Source organism: Sinohyriopsis cumingii, unplaced genomic scaffold, assembly GCF_028554795.1.
Source record: "Sinohyriopsis cumingii isolate HCF-2022 unplaced genomic scaffold, ASM2855479v2 utg000160l, whole genome shotgun sequence".
Lineage (NCBI taxonomy): Eukaryota > Metazoa > Mollusca > Bivalvia > Unionida > Unionidae > Sinohyriopsis > Sinohyriopsis cumingii.
In genome coordinates this window covers 617,849-623,848 of record NW_028315873.1, presented here as the reverse complement: position 1 = coordinate 623,848, position 6,000 = coordinate 617,849, and the positions used below count along the sequence as shown (strand labels likewise).

Sequence of the window (6,000 nt, the reverse complement as noted above, 5' to 3'; positions counted from 1 at the left end):
CCTCTTGTTGGGTAGTTTTACTAACAGGCTTTACAGCAGGGCCTTCCATTAGATTTAAATGTGGCAGGTAAGTTGACAAAGTAGGGTGGGGGGTTGGGGGGACCTACCCCAATGGGGATAATTCATTTTTTTTTAAAGTAGCATGGTGTAAAGTAAAAGTAGATGGGCTGATAAGGAATCCACTGAATTTACAGACTAAAGGTTCAGACATTTGTTTTTAAGAGAAAAATGAAAGAAGGAAACAATACAACAGATATTTTAATATGACTTTAATGTTTATTTTCTAGATTTAATTAAGATTATGAATCAGAATCAGTCTCCAACTCCACTGTAAAGTTTATCTATTACTTCTTCTGCTCAGGCACCTGCAAATTAAAACAAAATTGTAATGCTTAAATAAAGTCATATCATCTCAGCACTAGTTACATATGCAGAAGTCATGTTAATCAGCATTATAAAAATGTATGAAATTTTCTTCACTGCACTTGTGCTTCCCTTACTATCGTTAAGCCATGATACAAGATAACTTTGCACTTACTTGTCATTTCTGGCAAGTGGATGGTGCAATCAATTTGCACAAAGATGAATTTATTTCATCCAAATATTTCATGTGAATAAAAATTCCAAATGGAGGCACTTGTCCGATCAGACAAGATATATGCATATTGTAGTTAGCTGGACTCTAGCTCTGATAGTCCTGGGCAATAGGATAAGCTGATTTTGTTATCAGTTTAGAAATGCATCCGCTTTGCAAATACTATGCTTTAAAAGACGAAACTGAATCCAATATTGATGAAATAAGAGTCATTTGGATTACCTTGTTTTTTATCATTCTGCGTTGGTTGGGTGCATATATGAGGGTCTCTGATATGGTCTCTTCCATTCCATTTGCCTTTGCTTTGCCATTAGTTTTCAAGCAGGCTTCTGCATGAGTAATACAATGTTTTAAAATAAGTTTCACAACAAAGGATGCATTGCATTTTTCTAAATGCCAGCAATAATCAATGGAATATTTTTAAAACATGTACTTTGAAATGTGTCTCAAGTTACTTTATCAATTCATTTAAAAATCTCTGGCAAGTCACATGAAAAACACAATTTAAATCAAGCCATACTTACTTATCAAAGACTTTCTCATTCACATCCTTTACCTCACACAATAAATATCAGCAACACCAACATTAAATTCACACAATCAGTACAAAACCTAGGTGTTACTCTGGACAGTACTCTCACATTGCACCAACATGTCATGAACATATGCAAGGCTGCGTATCTTAAGCTGAGACGCATCAGCTCCATTCTCAGATATCTTTCAGTTGATGCCACTAAAACACTTGTGTGTTCATTACTGCTTTCAAGACTGGACTATGGTAACTCAATTCTGTCTGGTTCATCTTAATATCTACTGCAGAGACTTCAAAAAGTTCAAAACATAGCTGCTTGGATCATACTTAGAGTACCACAATCAGAGCACACCTCCCCGCTGCTCTGTACCCAACACTGGCTATCCATTTGATCCAGAATCAAACACAACATTAGTTCTCTGTGCTACGTTTCACTGACAGACTCTAGTCCAAAATACCTATCCGACCTCACCTATGTGTACACACAAGCAAGATACTTACACTCCTCTTCCGACAATCATATACTCATTATTCTCACTATGAAAACAAAGTCACATGGACAGCATTCTTTTGCATACCAGGGCCCAGCAACATGGAATGAATTGCCCACTGAACTTAGACACAAAGACGCAGTGATCCCATTCAAGAGTGCTCTCAAAACTACTTATTCTGACTACAAAAACAAACTTAATGACTTAATAATGTTAACTACCTTAAATATTCTCAGCATGTTTTTTATGTTTTCTAATTTCATGGTGTTTGTTTTTGTAATCATATCATTGTGTATGTTTTTATGTTGTCTAATGTTGCAAAGCGCTTAGAGCTTCTAAAGATTAGGCGCTATACAAAGTCCTCATTATTATTATTATTATATTTAGCTTGGATGAATATTTTTTAAATCAGTGGCCATAACTAAAAAATGGGATTTTGTTTTATGATCATAAAAGTATGTTGGACACCATCCATGATGTACAATGCTGTCTGACATTTCTATGCACCTAAGGTTTCCATCTCAAATATTAAAGCAAAATGCATACCGAATTTGACAGATTGATGAAAATAAAAAAAAGCAATGCTTACCATTTGAAAAGAGGCAATTGTCACTAGAATATTCTATTCAAAATGATATTAATTTTGGACACAGGGGATACCACCCCCATGTTTTCCTGACTCGTGATATGTCGGCCTATTCTGTGCACAGCTTTAAAAGATGTAATGTTTATCCATCGAGCTATAGAAATGAAATACATTTACTGTAGACTGTTTCTGTCAGCAGTTAAGTTGAGTAATTAGGTCAGGTTTATAGCTAGTTTACAAAATTCAATGTAGAATGCCAATAAATGACAAGATATATTTTTGCAAACTAAAGTGATCTTGAAAAAAGATTAGTAAAGTTTAACATTTTATAAAAAAAATAAGCTATTATGTGGAAAAGAAACAACAATGAAATAGGATGCAATGTGTTTACGTCTAGTTTTGGAAGGTACCGTCTCTAAGGTACCGTCATAATTGTACCGTAGTTTAATGGGTGGAAAGGCCATTGAAAGGTAAGGGCAGTGCGGAGACCATCGAGTATGTTCCAGAATAGCTGAATCTTTGTAGATACATAGATCCATTCGTAACTTCAGTCCGCAAGCGAAACACTGTACTTCGTATCCCAATCCTGACTCAGGTCCGAAGTAGACAAATCCTGTTCTAGCTAAAACATACGAAGAAGGTAATCCTTCCCTATCCGTAGGCCATTTTTGAAACGTGTCCAATCGACGGGCACAATCACAATAGTCAGGTAAGAACACTGGAAAATGGTAGGGTTTGAACTTGGAGTTCTCACTGGATTTCTCACTCGATTCTTGCTGCGGCGAAGTCATCCTTCTGGTGGGTGGCTATCCTCTTACAACCAATGTTTTATACCGACATGTCCATACGGCAAAGTAAAGTGGGTGGGAAGCCGCACTCGCTTCTGCTACACGATTTGATAGACTTTTTCCAAGGGTCGACTGACGATGTGGTGTGTGGGTAAACGTACAATCTTGTTGGGTTGATAGGTGGTCACTTTCTCTAGACTGCAAGGCTTCTTTCAATATGCCAAAGTTGACCACTCGACTGGTACGATAATTCAGAGTAAGTCCTTTCACTTTACACTTCGTGTGCACTTCTCCTTGTTTGGCCCAGTATTCGTAGCCGTAATTTTTGGGACCACCACTAACGAAACTTAGAATCTTGTCATCGGGGTGCTTGTCTGTCCAGGCTCCTAAACGGTCTCCTTCGATGTCAGGGTGCTGTTGACTCGGGTGATCGATATAAATGCAACTGTCCATGTCAAAGTACAAGACACGTTCCCCTAACAGTTCTAAAGCTTCGTACAATTTTAAGCGAGCATGAGCTGTCATGTAAGCTGCAATGATGACATTTCCAAAGGGGTCATCTTCTACAAAGTTCAGATCTTCTTCGTAATTCACCAAGATCAAATCCTCACGAACGACGTCCACGTGTTTCATGAATTTGGCTTTGTCGTGAATCAGCTGAAAGTAGCGGGAAGGTTCGGTCAAATACTCCGTCTTGGGTAAACACGGTCATTGTGCCATTTTACCCCACAAGCAATTTAACATCACTTTGGCAAACGATCGCCTGCCTTCGTTTTTCTCAATGTGATCTAAAGTAATGCCTTCTTGTGCCCAGAATTTCTCTCTGAATGTCTTTTGGTCTTCGGGAGTGTGACACCAGGACAGATAGCCACTGGCTTCTTGCTCAGTTTCAAAAAGGCATCCACGTAGTCTGCGAAAATGCTTTTCTGCGTGGGGTCACCCTTGTGGAATTATTGTGTCTTGGGAAAGTGGCAAATTTCGTACACTTCTAACAGTTGGTATCCCATGTTCAGAGCTTTGAACAATTCTACGCTGACCCATGTCCCCGTCAAGGCCCATTCTTCCTGGGTGTGATGACAAGGTTGATCTTGGTTGCACGTTTCAGCACAGTACGGCACAAAGGAAACATAAGTTTGCCTTGGCAATGGCGAGGTAAGACGGGATGGTATAGGTTCGTGGGAGGCAAAACTTTGCACTTGATCAAGCCTTCGTATTGTCGAATGTTTTTTAGGTCGATGTGTTCGGTGAACAATTGTGGGTGCCCTGCAGGAAAGCAACAATATTTGCACACGTAGGGATACAGTGAACACACGTCCAAGTATTTGATTTCTTCTCCTTTCTCTTCGTCAGCTTGGTACAGCAAACAGGTGGCATTGGTCCTTCCTCCGTACAAACTATTACTTGGGTTCAGGGGGTCCATGAACTGGTAACTTTCCATGAGGCGTTTAAACTCGGGATCGGTGTTCAAACGGTGATTGTATTTGTGTTCCCACATTTCCACCACTTGGTATCCTTCCTGTTCTAACTTTAGGCGTGGCTGATAAATGGCCTGGTACAAGTCTTCCATGGTTCGTTGTAAGAACTGATTTTTAGTGCCGCGGTCAGGGTAACAGACGGGACATCCGTGAAATAAGCAACCGTTAAACTCGTACATGATCTTGGGGTTTTCTAAGTCCCAGCCATTGACCGAATGCATTCCGATGATCTTTCGTCCTGTCCGTTGCGGGCATGCTGAATCCATTTGTCTTCCTTGTCGCACAAGTAATGCAACCAGCATGGGGCTTTGATCGAGTATTGACGTTTGACATAGTTGGTCGTTTGAGGACTGATGACAGCCACAGTGTTTTCAAGCATGAATCGTTGTCGGTAGACTAAGGAACACGCTTTGGCAATGGTGCAAGCCTCTTTTAAATGATCAACCCCTCCATGTTCCATGAACAGTTCTCAAAATTTTCCACAGCATCGCCGTAAAATGTCCATGTTGGAACGACGATACTTTAGCATTTCTTCCTGAAAGTCGAAAGGGTCGGAGGCGTGAGCCTGGTACCAAGCATAGAAAGTTTCTCATTCGGTACGCATGTTGTCAGGGTCGTAATAGTGAGCCTGAGGCAAATGGGGTAGAACGGCGTGTTGATTGGCTTCTGTATTGAAAAAGTGTGGAAAGTACCCTTTAGCCATTTCTGTCATTCCAAACATTTTAGGCATTCGACTCAAAGGCATGGCTAAGTAGCTCATCGAATCTTTAAACTGCACTTGTCCCACTTGCATGAAAATGATTTTGGCTCTGTTCAAAGTGATTTTAGGACGCTCGATGCCACGTTCCGTATAACATCTCAAAAGAAACTGTCCATCGTATCCGGAGAAATTGTGAGCCATCACCGTGGCATGACAATGACAATCTCCATAATAATGTTCGATGTCCTCTTGGCTCCACGTCTTGTCGATGGGGTCTAAGACCCATTGTGTGAAATCGGCTAGTGTGTTCGGTCCTTGAAAGATTTTTTCACGCCCTCCAGGAATCTTACTGCAGTGAGGGCAATAACTCAAGATAGGTTCTTGAATCACTTCTCGCACGCTCGATGAGCCACGCAGAAATTAGGAATGTGAATACTGGTCTCTTGCATGCATTCGAAATCGAAAAAGATGAAATTGCCTTTCTTCTTCTTGTGACCATCCTCTTTCTCTGGTTGGGATTGGTATTTTTGTATGTAGCATTGGTGTTCCAAGTCCACAATGCAGTGAAAATGTGACATTTTTTCTTTCCTGAACATACGTGTGCCTTGGTACTGTTGATACATAGACCTTGTCCACACATTGGGCACAATCTCAGGAGTTGACAAGCACATTTCTTCTGTGAACCTTGCATCTTCAGATGTTGTTGGTAACAGGCAGGGCTGACAAATGTGCGCAGACAAGCAGGACAATGCACTGGTTCTTGCCCTTCGCTCAGACAGGGTTGAGAGGCCAAACATCCTGAGCATTTCGATCCACAATGTTTGTGTTGCTCT

At 40.6% G+C, this 6,000-nt stretch overlaps 1 long non-coding RNA gene across 3 annotated transcripts in view; it reads right to left on the bottom strand.

Moving 5' to 3' along the window:
• Positions 1 to 254: 254 nt before the first annotated feature.
• The window catches only part of LOC149774619 (uncharacterized), an 86,052-nt gene continuing 80,306 nt past the window's right edge, over positions 255 to 6,000 (bottom strand). For all 3 annotated transcript variants that reach the window (XR_016416720.1, XR_016416719.1, XR_016416722.1), the window contains 2 exons: positions 818 to 924; positions 255 to 365 (listed from right to left, as the gene is read on the bottom strand). This is a non-coding gene — a long non-coding RNA (uncharacterized LOC149774619). The remainder of the gene's footprint in view (positions 366 to 817; positions 925 to 6,000) is intronic.